The sequence below is a fragment of the Callithrix jacchus genome, chromosome 19 (genome assembly GCF_049354715.1).
Source record: "Callithrix jacchus isolate 240 chromosome 19, calJac240_pri, whole genome shotgun sequence".
NCBI lineage: Eukaryota > Metazoa > Chordata > Mammalia > Primates > Cebidae > Callithrix > Callithrix jacchus.
The window spans coordinates 21807501-21832500 of record NC_133520.1 but is presented as its reverse complement, the minus strand read 5'-3'; the positions used below and the strand labels follow the sequence as shown (position 1 = coordinate 21832500).

At 64.1% G+C, this 25000-nt stretch overlaps 13 non-coding genes across 13 annotated transcripts in view; all 13 read left to right on the top strand.

The window, feature by feature from the left end:
* LOC144580503 (5S ribosomal RNA) overlaps positions 1-16 on the top strand; it is a 119-nt gene extending 103 nt beyond the window's left edge. The window contains exon 1 of the ribosomal RNA XR_013530065.1: positions 1-16. This exon is cut by the window's left edge and continues 103 nt beyond it. This is a non-coding gene — a ribosomal RNA (5S ribosomal RNA).
* Positions 17-2392: 2376 nt separating this feature from the next.
* On the top strand, positions 2393-2511 carry LOC144580485 (5S ribosomal RNA). Its single transcript, XR_013530047.1, has one exon. It is a non-coding gene; the product is annotated as a 5S ribosomal RNA (ribosomal RNA).
* A 1500-nt stretch (positions 2512-4011) lies between these two features.
* On the top strand, positions 4012-4130 carry LOC144580502 (5S ribosomal RNA). Its single transcript, XR_013530064.1, has one exon. It is a non-coding gene; the product is annotated as a 5S ribosomal RNA (ribosomal RNA).
* Positions 4131-6488: 2358 nt separating this feature from the next.
* Positions 6489-6607, top strand: LOC144580484 (5S ribosomal RNA). Its single transcript, XR_013530046.1, has one exon. It is a non-coding gene; the product is annotated as a 5S ribosomal RNA (ribosomal RNA).
* Positions 6608-8107: 1500 nt separating this feature from the next.
* Positions 8108-8226, top strand: LOC144580501 (5S ribosomal RNA). The gene has a single exon (XR_013530063.1). It is a non-coding gene; the product is annotated as a 5S ribosomal RNA (ribosomal RNA).
* A 2358-nt stretch (positions 8227-10584) lies between these two features.
* LOC144580483 (5S ribosomal RNA) lies at positions 10585-10703 on the top strand. The gene has a single exon (XR_013530045.1). It is a non-coding gene; the product is annotated as a 5S ribosomal RNA (ribosomal RNA).
* Positions 10704-12203: 1500 nt separating this feature from the next.
* Positions 12204-12322, top strand: LOC144580499 (5S ribosomal RNA). The gene has a single exon (XR_013530061.1). It is a non-coding gene; the product is annotated as a 5S ribosomal RNA (ribosomal RNA).
* A 2351-nt stretch (positions 12323-14673) lies between these two features.
* Positions 14674-14792, top strand: LOC128930254 (5S ribosomal RNA). Its single transcript, XR_008478068.1, has one exon. It is a non-coding gene; the product is annotated as a 5S ribosomal RNA (ribosomal RNA).
* A 1501-nt stretch (positions 14793-16293) lies between these two features.
* LOC144580498 (5S ribosomal RNA) lies at positions 16294-16412 on the top strand. Its single transcript, XR_013530060.1, has one exon. It is a non-coding gene; the product is annotated as a 5S ribosomal RNA (ribosomal RNA).
* A 2373-nt stretch (positions 16413-18785) lies between these two features.
* LOC144580480 (5S ribosomal RNA) lies at positions 18786-18904 on the top strand. Its single transcript, XR_013530043.1, has one exon. It is a non-coding gene; the product is annotated as a 5S ribosomal RNA (ribosomal RNA).
* A 1501-nt stretch (positions 18905-20405) lies between these two features.
* Positions 20406-20524, top strand: LOC144580497 (5S ribosomal RNA). The gene has a single exon (XR_013530059.1). It is a non-coding gene; the product is annotated as a 5S ribosomal RNA (ribosomal RNA).
* Positions 20525-22881: 2357 nt separating this feature from the next.
* On the top strand, positions 22882-23000 carry LOC144580478 (5S ribosomal RNA). The gene has a single exon (XR_013530042.1). It is a non-coding gene; the product is annotated as a 5S ribosomal RNA (ribosomal RNA).
* Positions 23001-24500: 1500 nt separating this feature from the next.
* On the top strand, positions 24501-24619 carry LOC144580496 (5S ribosomal RNA). Its single transcript, XR_013530058.1, has one exon. It is a non-coding gene; the product is annotated as a 5S ribosomal RNA (ribosomal RNA).
* Positions 24620-25000: the final 381 nt, after the last annotated feature.

The window sequence follows — 25000 nt, the reverse complement described above, 5'->3', positions numbered from 1 at the left end:
CCGGGTGCCGTAGGCTTTTGGCCTTTCGCTCCCCTGCCTCTTTCCTCTTTTCGGTCGCCCTGCTGTGCTTCTCAAGTGCCCTCTGACTCTCTCCCCTTTTCCCACCGCCTGCGACCCCGCCGCAGCCCGGCACCTCCTCGTGGGGGTTCCGCCGCTGCAGCACCGGCCAGGCAGCAGCATGGCACCAGGAGCTCGGCTCCAGCCTGGGCACCGAGGGCCGGGACCCGACCCGCATAGGCGCAGGCCCGGGGGTCCCTGCTGTCCCCGGGGAGGGCGGGGGCGGGGGGAAAGACATTGCCTTCGCCAGCCACCAGGAAAGCCGATTCTGTGCGCCGGCAACACCCCCATCTCTGGGTAACACCCCATATAGGCGCCGAGGAATGAGAGCTAAGCAGAACCCTGGCACAGTTGGGGCTTGAGGAATATCCCACTTTATCGCGTTACTACTCAGCGATTTCCTTCTAGACAGTCGTTTATATAATCACATATTAGTTTATAGAAATAGGGCTTGACGAATCCCTTTATATCATCCTCTCTATATAATCATATAATAGTTGAGAGCACGAGTGCCTAAAGAGTATTTCCCTACATATATAGCTAAAAATCCTATCTTAGTTCCTAATCGCAGGAATGCCTGGAGTGGACACGGTACAGAGCATGAATTAAGGAATAAGCAGCGTACAATCAGAGGAATGCCTTAGAGCAGACACACTGCAGAGCATGATTTAAGGGAAACCTGTAACCCTGACAGCTCTGTCACCGCTTTGTGACTTAAAGCATCCTCCTATAAATCTTCTTAGAAGTAGTTTGACCGTAGATAGAAGTATTGCACACTGCGCACGGCCGGCCTTCAAACCTCGGTGACCTGATGGGGGTGGACCCCTTACTGAGCACGGCCCTTGCCTTCGTGGGAACGGGCCCCTCGCCGTGCACTGTCCACCTCCTGGCCTAGGTGACCTAATGGAGGTGGACGCGATGTTTTATTGCTCATGACCCTATCACTATCTTTAAAGATGATTTCACTCACTGCCCTGCCCCCTAACCTGTACACCGTAAATACTCATGCTTCGGGACATTCGGGACCTCGCCCGACTCTGCTTATAGGTGGCGTGCCCCCCCCCGACCCCCGGCCCCCCGGCCCCCCAGCCCAGCTGCGTTTCTCTTGTACTTCTGTGTCCTGTCTCTCTATTTCTCGGACCCTGCGCCTCAGCACGGCCTAAGGCTCACCCCACGACCCTGCGGGGCCATGAGCCCTACACCACCGCCGCCAACTTCGCGAAAACACCAGCCTCGAGGGCACGAGAGAGACGCAGGCCTCGGGCCCCGTCTCTCTGCAGATCGCGGGGCCCACCGCAGCAAGTGGTCGGGGAGGAGCCAACAAAGGAAGGACCCCGGCAAACGCACCCGCCCCTCCCAGCGCACCCAACCAAGCCAAGAAGAAACACCTGTCAGGGCGCCGGCGGTCCTGCCGCGTGGGCGGCCCTGCCATCCGGTCCTGACCCAGCCCAAGCAGCCTCCACCCCACGTCGGCCTGCTCCAAGAGGCCCTGTCTATTAGAGCAGAGCGCTGGCACGCCAAGGCTCTATCGCTGTGGCTCTCTAGGTGCCTCAGCCCCTCCCTTTCTGTTCTCCCCCCTCTAGCTGGCGCTCGTTCTGTCGGTCTCTGTCTCCGTCTCCCTCTCTCTCTCTCTCTCTCTCTCTCTCTCTCTCTCTCTCTCTCTCTCTCTCTCTCTCTCTCTCTCTCTGTCTGTCTCTCTCCCCCTCTCCCCCCTCACCCCGTGTCTTTCTGTGTGTGTGTCTGTCTGTCCGCCTCTGTCGTCTGTGTGTCTCTCTCCGTTTGTTTCTGTCTCTCCATTTGGCTGTCCTCTGCTCTCCTTCTGCGAGTGCCTCGGCCCCTCTCTTGCCGGGATCAGGCTGCCGGCTCTAGCGCCAGCGCGGGACACAGCAAGGGCTCCGCCTCCCCGGCCCCTGAGCCGGACAAGGGACCGTGGTGGGTGCGTTGTGAGAAAAAGAACCCGCGGGGCCGGGCCGGCCCTTCGTTCCTGGGCAGCCGCGGCGGCTCTGAGTGGAAGGGGCAAGAGGGGACCTTGCCGGAGGGGCGGCGACGGATCCACAAGTATCCCTCGGCGGCGGCGGCGGCTGCAAGGCGGAGGGCCGGAGGAAGTCCCAGGACCCTGACCGCTCGGAGCATACCCTGTCGTCCCCGCCAGCGACAACGGGAGGCTCTGAGAGGCCGACGCAAGGCGCAGCGCGGCGCCGGGGGGTGCCAGGGCATAGAGTGGAAGAGCGGCCCAGGCTGGCCGCGGGCGGGCGGGCGGGCTGGCCGTGAGGCCTGGAGTCGGGCGGGCGTGGCTGCGGGCCGCCTTTTGGGGCAGGCACAGGCCACCGCCAGCGTCTACGGCCATACCACCCTGAACGCGCCCGATCTCGTCTGATCTCGGAAGCTAAGCAGGGTCGGGCCTGGTTAGTACTTGGATGGGAGACCGCCTGGGAATACCGGGTGCTGTAGGCTTTTTGGCTCTTCCGACGGCTCCCTGCCTTCTTTTGTCCCTCTGTTGTCGCTGTGCTTCTCCAGCGGCCCCCGACACTACTCCCCCTTTTGCGCCCGTCCGCGACCCCGCCGCAGCCTGGGACCTCCGCGGGGGGCAGGGGGGCAGTGGCTGGATCCGCCACGGCAGCACCCCGGCCAGCAGCATACCGCCTCTTCCGCCGGGGCCGGGAGGGACGGGACCCGGACCCCACTTCCGAATCCGCAGGCAGGCGCCGCTTCCCCGCCCTGTCGGGGCCTTGCTTTCTCCCGGGACGCCCAGGCAGTTCGATTCACTCATCCGGCGCCGCCCCAAGCGTCCAAGCCCGGCCAAGGGGCGGGCAGTGGGCAGCGGGTTCCACAGACGTCAGCCGAGACCTCCGTCCGCTCCAGGACGCCTGGCTGTCTTGTTCCGCGAGAAGGACATGGCTTCGGCCAGCCGCCAGGGAAATCGTCCCCGTGCGCTTGGATTCTCGTGGCCACCCACTTCGCCTGAACTCCAGTCCCGAGCACACCAGAGAGATCCAGGCGCCGGGCCCCTCCCCCCCGGGCACGCTGGGCGCCACGCCTCCCGCCAGACGGACTGGTGCGCTCTACACATCTGGGGTGGGGGCGCAGCACCAAGAGGACGGGGAGGAGCCAACGAAGGAAGGACCCTACGAAACGCACCCTCAAAGCAACCAACCCAGCCACGGAGAAACACGTCTCAGGGCTCCGGTGGTCCTCCCGCACCCCGGCCCTGCCGCTCTGTTCCGGGCCAGCCCAAGCTCCCCGCCCCCTACCAGGCCTGCTCCGGGGAGCCGGGTCTACCGTGGCAGAGTGCTCCTTCTCCAAGGCTCTAGCGCTCGGGCCCTCTGACTCCCTCACCTTCTCTCTTTCTGGTCTTCCCCCTCCACCTTGCGCCGTGTCTCATCTCTGGCTGGGTGGGTGGGTCTGTCTGTCTGTCTGTCTTTCTGTCTGTCTGTCTGTCTGTCTGTCGGGGCCTCCATCCTCTTTGTCCTATGTGTCTCTCTCTGTATCGCCGTCTCGCTGCGTGTCTCCTTTACTACCGTTCCATCCCTCGCTCGCTTGCCCTCCTTCGAGATGTCTGTGTCTATGTGTGTGTTCCTGGGTGGGTGCTCGCGCGAGTGGGCTAGTGTGTGTTTGTGTGTGAGAGGGGTGGGGTTGCTCGTGGGGGTGGACGGGAGGCGGGACCCCCCGTCTGGGTGTCCTTCAGCCCCTGTGTTGGGATCAGAAGCTTGGGCGTCGTGGAGACGAAGACGAGCGAAGTCGGGAGGCACTGGGAGGCCGAAGGAAGGCGGAGCCCGGTGGAGGGCGGAGCTGAGGCGTGGACCCTGAGGGCGGAGAGCGGCCCAGCCTGGGCAGCCTACGAGCGGCTCCCTGCTCCCCGACCCGAGTCCCGCGGCCACGTGGTGGCAGCGAGGGCTGGCGTCGGGCGGGCGTGGCTGGGCCGGCCTCTCCGGGCAGCCAGAGGCCGCCGCTGGCGTCTACGGCCACACCACCCTGAAGGCGCCCGATCTCGTCAGCTCTCGGAAGCAAAGCAGGGTCGGGCCTGGTTAGTACTTGGAAGGGAGACCGCCTGGGAATACCGGGTGCCGTAGGCTTTTGGCCTTTCGCTCCCCTGCCTCTTTCCTCTTTTCGGTCGCCCTGCTGTGCTTCTCAAGTGCCCTCTGACTCTCTCCCCTTTTCCCACCGCCTGCGACCCCGCCGCAGCCCGGCACCTCCTCGTGGGGGTTCCGCCGCTGCAGCACCGGCCAGGCAGCAGCATGGCACCAGGAGCTCGGCTCCAGCCTGGGCACCGAGGGCCGGGACCCGACCCGCATAGGCGCAGGCCCGGGGGTCCCTGCTGTCCCCGGGGAGGGCGGGGGCGGGGGGAAAGACATTGCCTTCGCCAGCCACCAGGAAAGCCGATTCTGTGCGCCGGCAACACCCCCATCTCTGGGTAACACCCCATATAGGCGCCGAGGAATGAGAGCTAAGCAGAACCCTGGCACAGTTGGGGCTTGAGGAATATCCCACTTTATCGCGTTACTACTCAGCGATTTCCTTCTAGACAGTCGTTTATATAATCACATATTAGTTTATAGAAATAGGGCTTGACGAATCCCTTTATATCATCCTCTCTATATAATCATATAATAGTTGAGAGCACGAGTGCCTAAAGAGTATTTCCCTACATATATAGCTAAAAATCCTATCTTAGTTCCTAATCGCAGGAATGCCTGGAGTGGACACGGTACAGAGCATGAATTAAGGAATAAGCAGCGTACAATCAGAGGAATGCCTTAGAGCAGACACACTGCAGAGCATGATTTAAGGGAAACCTGTAACCCTGACAGCTCTGTCACCGCTTTGTGACTTAAAGCATCCTCCTATAAATCTTCTTAGAAGTAGTTTGACCGTAGATAGAAGTATTGCACACTGCGCACGGCCGGCCTTCAAACCTCGGTGACCTGATGGGGGTGGACCCCTTACTGAGCACGGCCCTTGCCTTCGTGGGAACGGGCCCCTCGCCGTGCACTGTCCACCTCCTGGCCTAGGTGACCTAATGGAGGTGGACGCGATGTTTTATTGCTCATGACCCTATCACTATCTTTAAAGATGATTTCACTCACTGCCCTGCCCCCTAACCTGTACACCGTAAATACTCATGCTTCGGGACATTCGGGACCTCGCCCGACTCTGCTTATAGGTGGCGTGCCCCCCCCCCCGACACCCGGCCCCCCGGCCCCCCAGCCCAGCTGCGTTTCTCTTGTACTTCTGTGTCCTGTCTCTCTATTTCTCGGACCCTGCGCCTCAGCACGGCCTAAGGCTCACCCCACGACCCTGCGGGGCCATGAGCCCTACACCACCGCCGCCAACTTCGCGAAAACACCAGCCTCGAGGGCACGAGAGAGACGCAGGCCTCGGGCCCCGTCTCTCTGCAGATCGCGGGGCCCACCGCAGCAAGTGGTCGGGGAGGAGCCAACAAAGGAAGGACCCCGGCAAACGCACCCGCCCCTCCCAGCGCACCCAACCAAGCCAAGAAGAAACACCTGTCAGGGCGCCGGCGGTCCTGCCGCGTGGGCGGCCCTGCCATCCGGTCCTGACCCAGCCCAAGCAGCCTCCACCCCACGTCGGCCTGCTCCAAGAGGCCCTGTCTATTAGAGCAGAGCGCTGGCACGCCAAGGCTCTATCGCTGTGGCTCTCTAGCTGCCTCAGCCCCTCCCTTTCTGTTCTCCCCCCTCTAGCTGGCGCTCGTTCTGTCGGTCTCTGTCTCCGTCTCCGTCTCCGTCTCACTCTCTCTCTCTCTCTCTCTCTCTGTCTGTCTGTCTGTCTGTCTCTCTCCCCCTCTCCCCCCTCACCCCGTGTCTTTCTGTGTGTGTGTCTGTCTGTCCGCCTCTGTCGTCTGTGTGTCTCTCTCCGTTTGTTTCTGTCTCTCCATTTGGCTGTCCTCTGCTCTCCTTCTGCGAGTGCCTCGGCCCCTCTCTTGCCGGGATCAGGCTGCCGGCTCTAGCGCCAGCGCGGGACACAGCAAGGGCTCCGCCTCCCCGGCCCCTGAGCCGGACAAGGGACCGTGGTGGGTGCGTTGTGAGAAAAAGAACCCGCGGGGCCGGGCCGGCCCTTCGTTCCTGGGCAGCCGCGGCGGCTCTGAGTGGAAGGGGCAAGAGGGGACCTTGCCGGAGGGGCGGCGACGGATCCACAAGTATCCCTCGGCGGCGGCGGCGGCTGCAAGGCGGAGGGCCGGAGGAAGTCCCAGGACCCTGACCGCTCGGAGCATACCCTGTCGTCCCCGCCAGCGACAACGGGAGGCTCTGAGAGGCCGACGCAAGGCGCAGCGCGGCGCCGGGGGGTGCCAGGGCATAGAGTGGAAGAGCGGCCCAGGCTGGCCGCGGGCGGGCGGGCGGGCTGGCCGTGAGGCCTGGAGTCGGGCGGGCGTGGCTGCGGGCCGCCTTTTGGGGCAGGCACAGGCCACCGCCAGCGTCTACGGCCATACCACCCTGAACGCGCCCGATCTCGTCTGATCTCGGAAGCTAAGCAGGGTCGGGCCTGGTTAGTACTTGGATGGGAGACCGCCTGGGAATACCGGGTGCTGTAGGCTTTTTGGCTCTTCCGACGGCTCCCTGCCTTCTTTTGTCCCTCTGTTGTCGCTGTGCTTCTCCAGCGGCCCCCGACACTACTCCCCCTTTTGCGCCCGTCCGCGACCCCGCCGCAGCCTGGGACCTCCGCGGGGGGCAGGGGGGCAGTGGCTGGATCCGCCACGGCAGCACCCCGGCCAGCAGCATACCGCCTCTTCCGCCGGGGCCGGGAGGGACGGGACCCGGACCCCACTTCCGAATCCGCAGGCAGGCGCCGCTTCCCCGCCCTGTCGGGGCCTTGCTTTCTCCCGGGACGCCCAGGCAGTTCGATTCACTCATCCGGCGCCGCCCCAAGCGTCCAAGCCCGGCCAAGGGGCGGGCAGTGGGCAGCGGGTTCCACAGACGTCAGCCGAGACCTCCGTCCGCTCCAGGACGCCTGGCTGTCTTGTTCCGCGAGAAGGACATGGCTTCGGCCAGCCGCCAGGGAAATCGTCCCCGTGCGCTTGGATTCTCGTGGCCACCCACTTCGCCTGAACTCCAGTCCCGAGCACACCAGAGAGATCCAGGCGCCGGGCCCCTCCCCCCCGGGCACGCTGGGCGCCACGCCTCCCGCCAGACGGACTGGTGCGCTCTACACATCTGGGGTGGGGGCGCAGCACCAAGAGGACGGGGAGGAGCCAACGAAGGAAGGACCCTACGAAACGCACCCTCAAAGCAACCAACCCAGCCACGGAGAAACACGTCTCAGGGCTCCGGTGGTCCTCCCGCACCCCGGCCCTGCCGCTCTGTTCCGGGCCAGCCCAAGCTCCCCGCCCCCTACCAGGCCTGCTCCGGGGAGCCGGGTCTACCGTGGCAGAGTGCTCCTTCTCCAAGGCTCTAGCGCTCGGGCCCTCTGACTCCCTCACCTTCTCTCTTTCTGGTCTTCCCCCTCCACCTTGCGCCGTGTCTCATCTCTGGCTGGGTGGGTGGGTCTGTCTGTCTGTCTGTCTTTCTGTCTGTCTGTCTGTCTGTCTGTCGGGGCCTCCATCCTCTTTGTCCTATGTGTCTCTCTCTGTATCGCCGTCTCGCTGCGTGTCTCCTTTACTACCGTTCCATCCCTCGCTCGCTTGCCCTCCTTCGAGATGTCTGTGTCTATGTGTGTGTTCCTGGGTGGGTGCTCGCGCGAGTGGGCTAGTGTGTGTTTGTGTGTGAGAGGGGTGGGGTTGCTCGTGGGGGTGGACGGGAGGCGGGACCCCCCGTCTGGGTGTCCTTCAGCCCCTGTGTTGGGATCAGAAGCTTGGGCGTCGTGGAGACGAAGACGAGCGAAGTCGGGAGGCACTGGGAGGCCGAAGGAAGGCGGAGCCCGGTGGAGGGCGGAGCTGAGGCGTGGACCCTGAGGGCGGAGAGCGGCCCAGCCTGGGCAGCCTACGAGCGGCTCCCTGCTCCCCGACCCGAGTCCCGCGGCCACGTGGTGGCAGCGAGGGCTGGCGTCGGGCGGGCGTGGCTGGGCCGGCCTCTCCGGGCAGCCAGAGGCCGCCGCTGGCGTCTACGGCCACACCACCCTGAAGGCGCCCGATCTCGTCAGCTCTCGGAAGCAAAGCAGGGTCGGGCCTGGTTAGTACTTGGAAGGGAGACCGCCTGGGAATACCGGGTGCCGTAGGCTTTTGGCCTTTCGCTCCCCTGCCTCTTTCCTCTTTTCGGTCGCCCTGCTGTGCTTCTCAAGTGCCCTCTGACTCTCTCCCCTTTTCCCACCGCCTGCGACCCCGCCGCAGCCCGGCACCTCCTCGTGGGGGTTCCGCCGCTGCAGCACCGGCCAGGCAGCAGCATGGCACCAGGAGCTCGGCTCCAGCCTGGGCACCGAGGGCCGGGACCCGACCCGCATAGGCGCAGGCCCGGGGGTCCCTGCTGTCCCCGGGGAGGGCGGGGGCGGGGGGAAAGACATTGCCTTCGCCAGCCACCAGGAAAGCCGATTCTGTGCGCCGGCAACACCCCCATCTCTGGGTAACACCCCATATAGGCGCCGAGGAATGAGAGCTAAGCAGAACCCTGGCACAGTTGGGGCTTGAGGAATATCCCACTTTATCGCGTTACTACTCAGCGATTTCCTTCTAGACAGTCGTTTATATAATCACATATTAGTTTATAGAAATAGGGCTTGACGAATCCCTTTATATCATCCTCTCTATATAATCATATAATAGTTGAGAGCACGAGTGCCTAAAGAGTATTTCCCTACATATATAGCTAAAAATCCTATCTTAGTTCCTAATCGCAGGAATGCCTGGAGTGGACACGGTACAGAGCATGAATTAAGGAATAAGCAGCGTACAATCAGAGGAATGCCTTAGAGCAGACACACTGCAGAGCATGATTTAAGGGAAACCTGTAACCCTGACAGCTCTGTCACCGCTTTGTGACTTAAAGCATCCTCCTATAAATCTTCTTAGAAGTAGTTTGACCGTAGATAGAAGTATTGCACACTGCGCACGGCCGGCCTTCAAACCTCGGTGACCTGATGGGGGTGGACCCCTTACTGAGCACGGCCCTTGCCTTCGTGGGAACGGGCCCCTCGCCGTGCACTGTCCACCTCCTGGCCTAGGTGACCTAATGGAGGTGGACGCGATGTTTTATTGCTCATGACCCTATCACTATCTTTAAAGATGATTTCACTCACTGCCCTGCCCCCTAACCTGTACACCGTAAATACTCATGCTTCGGGACATTCGGGACCTCGCCCGACTCTGCTTATAGGTGGCGTGCCCCCCCCCCCGACACCCGGCCCCCCGGCCCCCCAGCCCAGCTGCGTTTCTCTTGTACTTCTGTGTCCTGTCTCTCTATTTCTCGGACCCTGCGCCTCAGCACGGCCTAAGGCTCACCCCACGACCCTGCGGGGCCATGAGCCCTACACCACCGCCGCCAACTTCGCGAAAACACCAGCCTCGAGGGCACGAGAGAGACGCAGGCCTCGGGCCCCGTCTCTCTGCAGATCGCGGGGCCCACCGCAGCAAGTGGTCGGGGAGGAGCCAACAAAGGAAGGACCCCGGCAAACGCACCCGCCCCTCCCAGCGCACCCAACCAAGCCAAGAAGAAACACCTGTCAGGGCGCCGGCGGTCCTGCCGCGTGGGCGGCCCTGCCATCCGGTCCTGACCCAGCCCAAGCAGCCTCCACCCCACGTCGGCCTGCTCCAAGAGGCCCTGTCTATTAGAGCAGAGCGCTGGCACGCCAAGGCTCTATCGCTGTGGCTCTCTAGCTGCCTCAGCCCCTCCCTTTCTGTTCTCCCCCCTCTAGCTGGCGCTCGTTCTGTCGGTCTCTGTCTCCGTCTCCGTCTCCGTCTCACTCTCTCTCTCTCTCTCTCTCTCTGTCTGTCTGTCTGTCTGTCTCTCTCCCCCTCTCCCCCCTCACCCCGTGTCTTTCTGTGTGTGTGTCTGTCTGTCCGCCTCTGTCGTCTGTGTGTCTCTCTCCGTTTGTTTCTGTCTCTCCATTTGGCTGTCCTCTGCTCTCCTTCTGCGAGTGCCTCGGCCCCTCTCTTGCCGGGATCAGGCTGCCGGCTCTAGCGCCAGCGCGGGACACAGCAAGGGCTCCGCCTCCCCGGCCCCTGAGCCGGACAAGGGACCGTGGTGGGTGCGTTGTGAGAAAAAGAACCCGCGGGGCCGGGCCGGCCCTTCGTTCCTGGGCAGCCGCGGCGGCTCTGAGTGGAAGGGGCAAGAGGGGACCTTGCCGGAGGGGCGGCGACGGATCCACAAGTATCCCTCGGCGGCGGCGGCGGCTGCAAGGCGGAGGGCCGGAGGAAGTCCCAGGACCCTGACCGCTCGGAGCATACCCTGTCGTCCCCGCCAGCGACAACGGGAGGCTCTGAGAGGCCGACGCAAGGCGCAGCGCGGCGCCGGGGGGTGCCAGGGCATAGAGTGGAAGAGCGGCCCAGGCTGGCCGCGGGCGGGCGGGCGGGCTGGCCGTGAGGCCTGGAGTCGGGCGGGCGTGGCTGCGGGCCGCCTTTTGGGGCAGGCACAGGCCACCGCCAGCGTCTACGGCCATACCACCCTGAACGCGCCCGATCTCGTCTGATCTCGGAAGCTAAGCAGGGTCGGGCCTGGTTAGTACTTGGATGGGAGACCGCCTGGGAATACCGGGTGCTGTAGGCTTTTTGGCTCTTCCGACGGCTCCCTGCCTTCTTTTGTCCCTCTGTTGTCGCTGTGCTTCTCCAGCGGCCCCCGACACTACTCCCCCTTTTGCGCCCGTCCGCGACCCCGCCGCAGCCTGGGACCTCCGCGGGGGGCAGGGGGGCAGTGGCTGGATCCGCCACGGCAGCACCCCGGCCAGCAGCATACCGCCTCTTCCGCCGGGGCCGGGAGGGACGGGACCCGGACCCCACTTCCGAATCCGCAGGCAGGCGCCGCTTCCCCGCCCTGTCGGGGCCTTGCTTTCTCCCGGGACGCCCAGGCAGTTCGATTCACTCATCCGGCGCCGCCCCAAGCGTCCAAGCCCGGCCAAGGGGCGGGCAGTGGGCAGCGGGTTCCACAGACGTCAGCCGAGACCTCCGTCCGCTCCAGGACGCCTGGCTGTCTTGTTCCGCGAGAAGGACATGGCTTCGGCCAGCCGCCAGGGAAATCGTCCCCGTGCGCTTGGATTCTCGTGGCCACCCACTTCGCCTGAACTCCAGTCCCGAGCACACCAGAGAGATCCAGGCGCCGGGCCCCTCCCCCCCGGGCACGCTGGGCGCCACGCCTCCCGCCAGACGGACTGGTGCGCTCTACACATCTGGGGTGGGGGCGCAGCACCAAGAGGACGGGGAGGAGCCAACGAAGGAAGGACCCTACGAAACGCACCCTCAAAGCAACCAACCCAGCCACGGAGAAACACGTCTCAGGGCTCCGGTGGTCCTCCCGCACCCCGGCCCTGCCGCTCTGTTCCGGGCCAGCCCAAGCTCCCCGCCCCCTACCAGGCCTGCTCCGGGGAGCCGGGTCTACCGTGGCAGAGTGCTCCTTCTCCAAGGCTCTAGCGCTCGGGCCCTCTGACTCCCTCACCTTCTCTCTTTCTGGTCTTCCCCCTCCACCTTGCGCCGTGTCTCATCTCTGGCTGGGTGGGTGGGTCTGTCTGTCTGTCTGTCTTTCTGTCTGTCTGTCTGTCTGTCTGTCGGGGCCTCCATCCTCTTTGTCCTATGTGTCTCTCTCTGTATCGCCGTCTCGCTGCGTGTCTCCTTTACTACCGTTCCATCCCTCGCTCGCTTGCCCTCCTTCGAGATGTCTGTGTCTATGTGTGTGTTCCTGGGTGGGTGCTCGCGCGAGTGGGCTAGTGTGTGTTTGTGTGTGAGAGGGGTGGGGTTGCTCGTGGGGGTGGACGGGAGGCGGGACCCCCCGTCTGGGTGTCCTTCAGCCCCTGTGTTGGGATCAGAAGCTTGGGCGTCGTGGAGACGAAGACGAGCGAAGTCGGGAGGCACTGGGAGGCCGAAGGAAGGCGGAGCCCGGTGGAGGGCGGAGCTGAGGCGTGGACCCTGAGGGCGGAGAGCGGCCCAGCCTGGGCAGCCTACGAGCGGCTCCCTGCTCCCCGACCCGAGTCCCGCGGCCACGTGGTGGCAGCGAGGGCTGGCGTCGGGCGGGCGTGGCTGGGCCGGCCTCTCCGGGCAGCCAGAGGCCGCCGCTGGCGTCTACGGCCACACCACCCTGAAGGCGCCCGATCTCGTCAGCTCTCGGAAGCAAAGCAGGGTCGGGCCTGGTTAGTACTTGGAAGGGAGACCGCCTGGGAATACCGGGTGCCGTAGGCTTTTGGCCTTTCGCTCCCCTGCCTCTTTCCTCTTTTCGGTCGCCCTGCTGTGCTTCTCAAGTGCCCTCTGACTCTCTCCCCTTTTCCCACCGCCTGCGACCCCGCCGCAGCCCGGCACCTCCTCGTGGGGGTTCCGCCGCTGCAGCACCGGCCAGGCAGCAGCATGGCACCAGGAGCTCGGCTCCAGCCTGGGCACCGAGGGCCGGGACCCGACCCGCATAGGCGCAGGCCCGGGGGTCCCTGCTGTCCCCGGGGAGGGCGGGGGCGGGGGGAAAGACATTGCCTTCGCCAGCCACCAGGAAAGCCGATTCTGTGCGCCGGCAACACCCCCATCTCTGGGTAACACCCCATATAGGCGCCGAGGAATGAGAGCTAAGCAGAACCCTGGCACAGTTGGGGCTTGAGGAATATCCCACTTTATCGCGTTACTACTCAGCGATTTCCTTCTAGACAGTCGTTTATATAATCACATATTAGTTTATAGAAATAGGGCTTGACGAATCCCTTTATATCATCCTCTCTATATAATCATATAATAGTTGAGAGCACGAGTGCCTAAAGAGTATTTCCCTACATATATAGCTAAAAATCCTATCTTAGTTCCTAATCGCAGGAATGCCTGGAGTGGACACGGTACAGAGCATGAATTAAGGAATAAGCAGCGTACAATCAGAGGAATGCCTTAGAGCAGACACACTGCAGAGCATGATTTAAGGGAAACCTGTAACCCTGACAGCTCTGTCACCGCTTTGTGACTTAAAGCATCCTCCTATAAATCTTCTTAGAAGTAGTTTGACCGTAGATAGAAGTATTGCACACTGCGCACGGCCGGCCTTCAAACCTCGGTGACCTGATGGGGGTGGACCCCTTACTGAGCACGGCCCTTGCCTTCGTGGGAACGGGCCCCTCGCCGTGCACTGTCCACCTCCTGGCCTAGGTGACCTAATGGAGGTGGACGCGATGTTTTATTGCTCATGACCCTATCACTATCTTTAAAGATGATTTCACTCACTGCCCTGCCCCCTAACCTGTACACCGTAAATACTCATGCTTCGGGACATTCGGGACCTCGCCCGACTCTGCTTATAGGTGGCGTGCCCCCCCCCCGACCCCCGGCCCCCCGGCCCCCCAGCCCAGCTGCGTTTCTCTTGTACTTCTGTGTCCTGTCTCTCTATTTCTCGGACCCTGCGCCTCAGCACGGCCTAAGGCTCACCCCACGACCCTGCGGGGCCATGAGCCCTACACCACCGCCGCCAACTTCGCGAAAACACCAGCCTCGAGGGCACGAGAGAGACGCAGGCCTCGGGCCCCGTCTCTCTGCAGATCGCGGGGCCCACCGCAGCAAGTGGTCGGGGAGGAGCCAACAAAGGAAGGACCCCGGCAAACGCACCCGCCCCTCCCAGCGCACCCAACCAAGCCAAGAAGAAACACCTGTCAGGGCGCCGGCGGTCCTGCCGCGTGGGCGGCCCTGCCATCCGGTCCTGACCCAGCCCAAGCAGCCTCCACCCCACGTCGGCCTGCTCCAAGAGGCCCTGTCTATTAGAGCAGAGCGCTGGCACGCCAAGGCTCTATCGCTGTGGCTCTCTAGCTGCCTCAGCCCCTCCCTTTCTGTTCTCCCCCCTCTAGCTGGCGCTCGTTCTGTCGGTCTCTGTCTCTGTCTCCGTCTCCGTCTCACTCTCTCTCTCTCTCTCTCTCTCTCTGTCTGTCTGTCTGTCTCTCTCCCCCTCTCCCCCCTCACCCCGTGTCTTTCTGTGTGTGTGTCTGTCTGTCCGCCTCTGTCGTCTGTGTGTCTCTCTCCGTTTGTTTCTGTCTCTCCATTTGGCTGTCCTCTGCTCTCCTTCTGCGAGTGCCTCGGCCCCTCTCTTGCCGGGATCAGGCTGCCGGCTCTAGCGCCAGCGCGGGACACAGCAAGGGCTCCGCCTCCCCGGCCCCTGAGCCGGACAAGGGACCGTGGTGGGTGCGTTGTGAGAAAAAGAACCCGCGGGGCCGGGCCGGCCCTTCGTTCCTGGGCAGCCGCGGCGGCTCTGAGTGGAAGGGGCAAGAGGGGACCTTGCCGGAGGGGCGGCGACGGATCCACAAGTATCCCTCGGCGGCGGCGGCGGCTGCAAGGCGGAGGGCCGGAGGAAGTCCCAGGACCCTGACCGCTCGGAGCATACCCTGTCGTCCCCGCCAGCGACAACGGGAGGCTCTGAGAGGCCGACGCAAGGCGCAGCGCGGCGCCGGGGGGTGCCAGGGCATAGAGTGGAAGAGCGGCCCAGGCTGGCCGCGGGCGGGCGGGCTGGCCGTGAGGCCTGGAGTCGGGCGGGCGTGGCTGCGGGCCGCCTTTTGGGGCAGGCACAGGCCACCGCCAGCGTCTACGGCCATACCACCCTGAACGCGCCCGATCTCGTCTGATCTCGGAAGCTAAGCAGGGTCGGGCCTGGTTAGTACTTGGATGGGAGACCGCCTGGGAATACCGGGTGCTGTAGGCTTTTTGGCTCTTCCGACGGCTCCCTGCCTTCTTTTGTCCCTCTGTTGTCGCTGTGCTTCTCCAGCGGCCCCCGACACTACTCCCCCTTTTGCGCCCGTCCGCGACCCCGCCGCAGCCTGGGACCTCCGCGGGGGGCAGGGGGGCAGTGGCTGGATCCGCCACGGCAGCACCCCGGCCAGCAGCATACCGCCTCTTCCGCCGGGGCCGGGAGGGACGGGACCCGGACCCCACTTCCGAATCCGCAGGCAGGCGCCGCTTCCCCGCCCTGTCGGGGCCTTGCTTTCTCCCGGGACGCCCAGGCAGTTCGATTCACTCATCCGGCGCCGCCCCAAGCGTCCAAGCCCGGCCAAGGGGCGGGCAGTGGGCAGCGGGTTCCACAGACGTCAGCCGAGACCTCCGTCCGCTCCAGGACGCCTGGCTGTCTTGTTCCGCGAGAAGGACATGGCTTCGGCCAGCCGCCAGGGAAATCGTCCCCGTGCGCTTGGATTCTCGTGGCCACCCACTTCGCCTGAACTCCAGTCCCGAGCACACCAGAGAGATCCAGGCGCCGGGCCCCTCCCCCCCCGGGCACGCTGGGCGCCACGCCTCCCGCCAGACGGACTGGTGCGCTCTACACATCTGGGGTGGGGGCGCAGCACCAAGAGGACGGGGAGGAGCCAACGAAGGAAGGACCCTACGAAACGCACCCTCAAAGCAACCAACCCAGCCACGGAGAAACACGTCTCAGGGCTCCGGTGGTCCTCCCGCACCCCGGCCCTGCCGCTCTGTTCCGGGCCAGCCCAAGCTCCCCGCCCCCTACCAGGCCTGCTCCGGGGAGCCGGGTCTACCGTGGCAGAGTGCTCCTTCTCCAAGGCTCTAGCGCTCGGGCCCTCTGACTCCCTCACCTTCTCTCTTTCTGGTCTTCCCCCTCCACCTTGCGCCGTGTCTCATCTCTGGCTGGGTGGGTGGGTCTGTCTGTCTGTCTGTCTTTCTGTCTGTCTGTCTGTCTGTCTGTCGGGGCCTCCATCCTCTTTGTCCTATGTGTCTCTCTCTGTATCGCCGTCTCGCTGCGTGTCTCCTTTACTACCGTTCCATCCCTCGCTCGCTTGCCCTCCTTCGAGATGTCTGTGTCTATGTGTGTGTTCCTGGGTGGGTGCTCGCGCGAGTGGGCTAGTGTGTGTTTGTGTGTGAGAGGGGTGGGGTTGCTCGTGGGGGTGGACGGGAGGCGGGACCCCCCGTCTGGGTGTCCTTCAGCCCCTGTGTTGGGATCAGAAGGTTGGGCGTCGTGGAGACGAAGACGAGCGAAGTCGGGAGGCACTGGGAGGCCGAAGGAAGGCGGAGCCCGGTGGAGGGCGGAGCTGAGGCGTGGACCCTGAGGGCGGAGAGCGGCCCAGCCTGGGCAGCCTACGAGCGGCTCCCTGCTCCCCGACCCGAGTCCCGCGGCCACGTGGTGGCAGCGAGGGCTGGCGTCGGGCGGGCGTGGCTGGGCCGGCCTCTCCGGGCAGCCAGAGGCCGCCGCTGGCGTCTACGGCCACACCACCCTGAAGGCGCCCGATCTCGTCAGCTCTCGGAAGCAAAGCAGGGTCGGGCCTGGTTAGTACTTGGAAGGGAGACCGCCTGGGAATACCGGGTGCCGTAGGCTTTTGGCCTTTCGCTCCCCTGCCTCTTTCCTCTTTTCGGTCGCCCTGCTGTGCTTCTCAAGTGCCCTCTGACTCTCTCCCCTTTTCCCACCGCCTGCGACCCCGCCGCAGCCCGGCACCTCCTCGTGGGGGTTCCGCCGCTGCAGCACCGGCCAGGCAGCAGCATGGCACCAGGAGCTCGGCTCCAGCCTGGGCACCGAGGGCCGGGACCCGACCCGCATAGGCGCAGGCCCGGGGGTCCCTGCTGTCCCCGGGGAGGGCGGGGGCGGGGGGAAAGACATTGCCTTCGCCAGCCACCAGGAAAGCCGATTCTGTGCGCCGGCAACACCCCCATCTCTGGGTAACACCCCATATAGGCGCCGAGGAATGAGAGCTAAGCAGAACCCTGGCACAGTTGGGGCTTGAGGAATATCCCACTTTATCGCGTTACTACTCAGCGATTTCCTTCTAGACAGTCGTTTATATAATCACATATTAGTTTATAGAAATAGGGCTTGACGAATCCCTTTATATCATCCTCTCTATATAATCATATAATAGTTGAGAGCACGAGTGCCTAAAGAGTATTTCCCTACATATATAGCTAAAAATCCTATCTTAGTTCCTAATCGCAGGAATGCCTGGAGTGGACACGGTACAGAGCATGAATTAAGGAATAAGCAGCGTACAATCAGAGGAATGCCTTAGAGCAGACACACTGCAGAGCATGATTTAAGGGAAACCTGTAACCCTGACAGCTCTGTCACCGCTTTGTGACTTAAAGCATCCTCCTATAAATCTTCTTAGAAGTAGTTTGACCGTAGATAGAAGTATTGCACACTGCGCACGGCCGGCCTTCAAACCTCGGTGACCTGATGGGGGTGGACCCCTTACTGAGCACGGCCCTTGCCTTCGTGGGAACGGGCCCCTCGCCGTGCACTGTCCACCTCCTGGCCTAGGTGACCTAATGGAGGTGGACGCGATGTTTTATTGCTCATGACCCTATCACTATCTTTAAAGATGATTTCACTCACTGCCCTGCCCCCTAACCTGTACACCGTAAATACTCATGCTTCGGGACATTCGGGACCTCGCCCGACTCTGCTTATAGGTGGCGTGCCCCCCCCCCGACCCCCGGCCCCCCGGCCCCCCAGCCCAGCTGCGTTTCTCTTGTACTTCTGTGTCCTGTCTCTCTATTTCTCGGACCCTGCGCCTCAGCACGGCCTAAGGCTCACCCCACGACCCTGCGGGGCCATGAGCCCTACACCACCGCCGCCAACTTCGCGAAAACACCAGCCTCGAGGGCACGAGAGAGACGCAGGCCTCGGGCCCCGTCTCTCTGCAGATCGCGGGGCCCACCGCAGCAAGTGGTCGGGGAGGAGCCAACAAAGGAAGGACCCCGGCAAACGCACCCGCCCCTCCCAGCGCACCCAACCAAGCCAAGAAGAAACACCTGTCAGGGCGCCGGCGGTCCTGCCGCGTGGGCGGCCCTGCCATCCGGTCCTGACCCAGCCCAAGCAGCCTCCACCCCACGTCGGCCTGCTCCAAGAGGCCCTGTCTATTAGAGCAGAGCGCTGGCACGCCAAGGCTCTATCGCTGTGGCTCTCTAGCTGCCTCAGCCCCTCCCTTTCTGTTCTCCCCCCTCTAGCTGGCGCTCGTTCTGTCGGTCTCTGTCTCCGTCTCCGTCTCTCTCTCTCTCTCTCTCTCTCTCTCTCTCTCTCTCTCTCTCTCTCTCTCTCTCTCTCTCTCTCTGTCTGTCTCTCTCCCCCTCTCCCCCCTCACCCCGTGTCTTTCTGTGTGTGTGTCTGTCTGTCCGCCTCTGTCGTCTGTGTGTCTCTCTCCGTTTGTTTCTGTCTCTCCATTTGGCTGTCCTCTGCTCTCCTTCTGCGAGTGCCTCGGCCCCTCTCTTGCCGGGATCAGGCTGCCGGCTCTAGCGCCAGCGCGGGACACAGCAAGGGCTCCGCCTCCCCGGCCCCTGAGCCGGACAAGGGACCGTGGTGGGTGCGTTGTGAGAAAAAGAACCCGCGGGGCCGGGCCGGCCCTTCGTTCCTGGGCAGCCGCGGCGGCTCTGAGTGGAAGGGGCAAGAGGGGACCTTGCCGGAGGGGCGGCGACGGATCCACAAGTATCCCTCGGCGGCGGCGGCGGCTGCAAGGCGGAGGGCCGGAGGAAGTCCCAGGACCCTGACCGCTCGGAGCATACCCTGTCGTCCCCGCCAGCGACAACGGGAGGCTCTGAGAGGCCGACGCAAGGCGCAGCGCGGCGCCGGGGGGTGCCAGGGCATAGAGTGGAAGAGCGGCCCAGGCTGGCCGCGGGCGGGCGGGCTGGCCGTGAGGCCTGGAGTCGGGCGGGCGTGGCTGCGGGCCGCCTTTTGGGGCAGGCACAGGCCACCGCCAGCGTCTACGGCCATACCACCCTGAACGCGCCCGATCTCGTCTGATCTCGGAAGCTAAGCAGGGTCGGGCCTGGTTAGTACTTGGATGGGAGACCGCCTGGGAATACCGGGTGCTGTAGGCTTTTTGGCTCTTCCGACGGCTCCCTGCCTTCTTTTGTCCCTCTGTTGTCGCTGTGCTTCTCCAGCGGCCCCCGACACTACTCCCCCTTTTGCGCCCGTCCGCGACCCCGCCGCAGCCTGGGACCTCCGCGGGGGGCAGGGGGGCAGTGGCTGGATCCGCCACGGCAGCACCCCGGCCAGCAGCATACCGCCTCTTCCGCCGGGGCCGGGAGGGACGGGACCCGGACCCCACTTCCGAATCCGCAGGCAGGCGCCGCTTCCCCGCCCTGTCGGGGCCTTGCTTTCTCCCGGGACGCCCAGGCAGTTCGATTCACTCATCCGGCGCCGCCCCAAGCGTCCAAGCCCGGCCAAGGGGCGGGCAGTGGGCAGCGGGTTCCACAGACGTCAGCCGAGACCTCCGTCCGCTCCAGGACGCCTGGCTGTCTTGTTCCGCGAGAAGGACATGGCTTCGGCCAGCCGCCAGGGAAATCGTCCCCGTGCGCTTGGATTCTCGTGGCCACCCACTTCGCCTGAACTCCAGTCCCGAGCACACCAGAGAGATCCAGGCGCCGGGCCCCTCCCCCCCCGGGCACGCTGGGCGCCACGCCTCCCGCCAGACGGACTGGTGCGCTCTACACATCTGGGGTGGGGGCGCAGCACCAAGAGGACGGGGAGGAGCCAACGAAGGAAGGACCCTACGAAACGCACCCTCAAAGCAACCAACCCAGCCACGGAGAAACACGTCTCAGGGCTCCGGTGGTCCTCCCGCACCCCGGCCCTGCCGCTCTGTTCCGGGCCAGCCCAAGCTCCCCGCCCCCTACCAGGCCTGCTCCGGGGAGCCGGGTCTACCGTGGCAGAGTGCTCCTTCTCCAAGGCTCTAGCGCTCGGGCCCTCTGACTCCCTCACCTTCTCTCTTTCTGGTCTTCCCCCTCCACCTTGCGCCGTGTCTCATCTCTGGCTGGGTGGGTGGGTCTGTCTGTCTGTCTGTCTTTCTGTCTGTCTGTCTGTCTGTCTGTCGGGGCCTCCATCCTCTTTGTCCTATGTGTCTCTCTCTGTATCGCCGTCTCGCTGCGTGTCTCCTTTACTACCGTTCCATCCCTCGCTCGCTTGCCCTCCTTCGAGATGTCTGTGTCTATGTGTGTGTTCCTGGGTGGGTGCTCGCGCGAGTGGGCTAGTGTGTGTTTGTGTGTGAGAGGGGTGGGGTTGCTCGTGGGGGTGGACGGGAGGCGGGACCCCCCGTCTGGGTGTCCTTCAGCCCCTGTGTTGGGATCAGAAGCTTGGGCGTCGTGGAGACGAAGACGAGCGAAGTCGGGAGGCACTGGGAGGCCGAAGGAAGGCGGAGCCCGGTGGAGGGCGGAGCTGAGGCGTGGACCCTGAGGGCGGAGAGCGGCCCAGCCTGGGCAGCCTACGAGCGGCTCCCTGCTCCCCGACCCGAGTCCCGCGGCCACGTGGTGGCAGCGAGGGCTGGCGTCGGGCGGGCGTGGCTGGGCCGGCCTCTCCGGGCAGCCAGAGGCCGCCGCTGGCGTCTACGGCCACACCACCCTGAAGGCGCCCGATCTCGTCAGCTCTCGGAAGCAAAGCAGGGTCGGGCCTGGTTAGTACTTGGAAGGGAGACCGCCTGGGAATACCGGGTGCCGTAGGCTTTTGGCCTTTCGCTCCCCTGCCTCTTTCCTCTTTTCGGTCGCCCTGCTGTGCTTCTCAAGTGCCCTCTGACTCTCTCCCCTTTTCCCACCGCCTGCGACCCCGCCGCAGCCCGGCACCTCCTCGTGGGGGTTCCGCCGCTGCAGCACCGGCCAGGCAGCAGCATGGCACCAGGAGCTCGGCTCCAGCCTGGGCACCGAGGGCCGGGACCCGACCCGCATAGGCGCAGGCCCGGGGGTCCCTGCTGTCCCCGGGGAGGGCGGGGGCGGGGGGAAAGACATTGCCTTCGCCAGCCACCAGGAAAGCCGATTCTGTGCGCCGGCAACACCCCCATCTCTGGGTAACACCCCATATAGGCGCCGAGGAATGAGAGCTAAGCAGAACCCTGGCACAGTTGGGGCTTGAGGAATATCCCACTTTATCGCGTTACTACTCAGCGATTTCCTTCTAGACAGTCGTTTATATAATCACATATTAGTTTATAGAAATAGGGCTTGACGAATCCCTTTATATCATCCTCTCTATATAATCATATAATAGTTGAGAGCACGAGTGCCTAAAGAGTATTTCCCTACATATATAGCTAAAAATCCTATCTTAGTTCCTAATCGCAGGAATGCCTGGAGTGGACACGGTACAGAGCATGAATTAAGGAATAAGCAGCGTACAATCAGAGGAATGCCTTAGAGCAGACACACTGCAGAGCATGATTTAAGGGAAACCTGTAACCCTGACAGCTCTGTCACCGCTTTGTGACTTAAAGCATCCTCCTATAAATCTTCTTAGAAGTAGTTTGACCGTAGATAGAAGTATTGCACACTGCGCACGGCCGGCCTTCAAACCTCGGTGACCTGATGGGGGTGGACCCCTTACTGAGCACGGCCCTTGCCTTCGTGGGAACGGGCCCCTCGCCGTGCACTGTCCACCTCCTGGCCTAGGTGACCTAATGGAGGTGGACGCGATGTTTTATTGCTCATGACCCTATCACTATCTTTAAAGATGATTTCACTCACTGCCCTGCCCCCTAACCTGTACACCGTAAATACTCATGCTTCGGGACATTCGGGACCTCGCCCGACTCTGCTTATAGGTGGCGTGCCCCCCCCCCGACCCCCGGCCCCCCGGCCCCCCAGCCCAGCTGCGTTTCTCTTGTACTTCTGTGTCCTGTCTCTCTATTTCTCGGACCCTGCGCCTCAGCACGGCCTAAGGCTCACCCCACGACCCTGCGGGGCCATGAGCCCTACACCACCGCCGCCAACTTCGCGAAAACACCAGCCTCGAGGGCACGAGAGAGACGCAGGCCTCGGGCCCCGTCTCTCTGCAGATCGCGGGGCCCACCGCAGCAAGTGGTCGGGGAGGAGCCAACAAAGGAAGGACCCCGGCAAACGCACCCGCCCCTCCCAGCGCACCCAACCAAGCCAAGAAGAAACACCTGTCAGGGCGCCGGCGGTCCTGCCGCGTGGGCGGCCCTGCCATCCGGTCCTGACCCAGCCCAAGCAGCCTCCACCCCACGTCGGCCTGCTCCAAGAGGCCCTGTCTATTAGAGCAGAGCGCTGGCACGCCAAGGCTCTATCGCTGTGGCTCTCTAGGTGCCTCAGCCCCTCCCTTTCTGTTCTCCCCCCTCTAGCTGGCGCTCGTTCTGTCGGTCTCTGTCTCCGTCTCTCTCTCTCTCTCTCTCTCTCTCTCTCTCTCTCTCTCTCTCTCTCTCTCTCTCTGTCTGTCTCTCTCCCCCTCTCCCCCCTCACCCCGTGTCTTTCTGTGTGTGTGTCTGTCTGTCCGCCTCTGTCGTCTGTGTGTCTCTCTCCGTTTGTTTCTGTCTCTCCATTTGGCTGTCCTCTGCTCTCCTTCTGCGAGTGCCTCGGCCCCTCTCTTGCCGGGATCAGGCTGCCGGCTCTAGCGCCAGCGCGGGACACAGCAAGGGCTCCGCCTCCCCGGCCCCTGAGCCGGACAAGGGACCGTGGTGGGTGCGTTGTGAGAAAAAGAACCCGCGGGGCCGGGCCGGCCCTTCGTTCCTGGGCAGCCGCGGCGGCTCTGAGTGGAAGGGGCAAGAGGGGACCTTGCCGGAGGGGCGGCGACGGATCCACAAGTATCCCTCGGCGGCGGCGGCGGCTGCAAGGCGGAGGGCCGGAGGAAGTCCCAGGACCCTGACCGCTCGGAGCATACCCTGTCGTCCCCGCCAGCGACAACGGGAGGCTCTGAGAGGCCGACGCAAGGCGCAGCGCGGCGCCGGGGGGTGCCAGGGCATAGAGTGGAAGAGCGGCCCAGGCTGGCCGCGGGCGGGCGGGCTGGCCGTGAGGCCTGGAGTCGGGCGGGCGTGGCTGCGGGCCGCCTTTTGGGGCAGGCACAGGCCACCGCCAGCGTCTACGGCCATACCACCCTGAACGCGCCCGATCTCGTCTGATCTCGGAAGCTAAGCAGGGTCGGGCCTGGTTAGTACTTGGATGGGAGACCGCCTGGGAATACCGGGTGCTGTAGGCTTTTTGGCTCTTCCGACGGCTCCCTGCCTTCTTTTGTCCCTCTGTTGTCGCTGTGCTTCTCCAGCGGCCCCCGACACTACTCCCCCTTTTGCGCCCGTCCGCGACCCCGCCGCAGCCTGGGACCTCCGCGGGGGGCAGGGGGGCAGTGGCTGGATCCGCCACGGCAGCACCCCGGCCAGCAGCATACCGCCTCTTCCGCCGGGGCCGGGAGGGACGGGACCCGGACCCCACTTCCGAATCCGCAGGCAGGCGCCGCTTCCCCGCCCTGTCGGGGCCTTGCTTTCTCCCGGGACGCCCAGGCAGTTCGATTCACTCATCCGGCGCCGCCCCAAGCGTCCAAGCCCGGCCAAGGGGCGGGCAGTGGGCAGCGGGTTCCACAGACGTCAGCCGAGACCTCCGTCCGCTCCAGGACGCCTGGCTGTCTTGTTCCGCGAGAAGGACATGGCTTCGGCCAGCCGCCAGGGAAATCGTCCCCGTGCGCTTGGATTCTCGTGGCCACCCACTTCGCCTGAACTCCAGTCCCGAGCACACCAGAGAGATCCAGGCGCCGGGCCCCTCCCCCCCGGGCACGCTGGGCGCCACGCCTCCCGCCAGACGGACTGGTGCGCTCTACACATCTGGGGTGGGGGCGCAGCACCAAGAGGACGGGGAGGAGCCAACGAAGGAAGGACCCTACGAAACGCACCCTCAAAGCAACCAACCCAGCCACGGAGAAACACGTCTCAGGGCTCCGGTGGTCCTCCCGCACCCCGGCCCTGCCGCTCTGTTCCGGGCCAGCCCAAGCTCCCCGCCCCCTACCAGGCCTGCTCCGGGGAGCCGGGTCTACCGTGGCAGAGTGCTCCTTCTCCAAGGCTCTAGCGCTCGGGCCCTCTGACTCCCTCACCTTCTCTCTTTCTGGTCTTCCCCCTCCACCTTGCGCCGTGTCTCATCTCTGGCTGGGTGGGTGGGTCTGTCTGTCTGTCTGTCTTTCTGTCTGTCTGTCTGTCTGTCTGTCGGGGCCTCCATCCTCTTTGTCCTATGTGTCTCTCTCTGTATCGCCGTCTCGCTGCGTGTCTCCTTTACTACCGTTCCATCCCTCGCTCGCTTGCCCTCCTTCGAGATGTCTGTGTCTATGTGTGTGTTCCTGGGTGGGTGCTCGCGCGAGTGGGCTAGTGTGTGTTTGTGTGTGAGAGGGGTGGGGTTGCTCGTGGGGGTGGACGGGAGGCGGGACCCCCCGTCTGGGTGTCCTTCAGCCCCTGTGTTGGGATCAGAAGCTTGGGCGTCGTGGAGACGAAGACGAGCGAAGTCGGGAGGCACTGGGAGGCCGAAGGAAGGCGGAGCCCGGTGGAGGGCGGAGCTGAGGCGTGGACCCTGAGGGCGGAGAGCGGCCCAGCCTGGGCAGCCTACGAGCGGCTCCCTGCTCCCCGACCCGAGTCCCGCGGCCACGTGGTGGCAGCGAGGGCTGGCGTCGGGCGGGCGTGGCTGGGCCGGCCTCTCCGGGCAGCCAGAGGCCGCCGCTGGCGTCTACGGCCACACCACCCTGAAGGCGCCCGATCTCGTCAGCTCTCGGAAGCAAAGCAGGGTCGGGCCTGGTTAGTACTTGGAAGGGAGACCGCCTGGGAATACCGGGTGCCGTAGGCTTTTGGCCTTTCGCTCCCCTGCCTCTTTCCTCTTTTCGGTCGCCCTGCTGTGCTTCTCAAGTGCCCTCTGACTCTCTCCCCTTTTCCCACCGCCTGCGACCCCGCCGCAGCCCGGCACCTCCTCGTGGGGGTTCCGCCGCTGCAGCACCGGCCAGGCAGCAGCATGGCACCAGGAGCTCGGCTCCAGCCTGGGCACCGAGGGCCGGGACCCGACCCGCATAGGCGCAGGCCCGGGGGTCCCTGCTGTCCCCGGGGAGGGCGGGGGCGGGGGGAAAGACATTGCCTTCGCCAGCCACCAGGAAAGCCGATTCTGTGCGCCGGCAACACCCCCATCTCTGGGTAACACCCCATATAGGCGCCGAGGAATGAGAGCTAAGCAGAA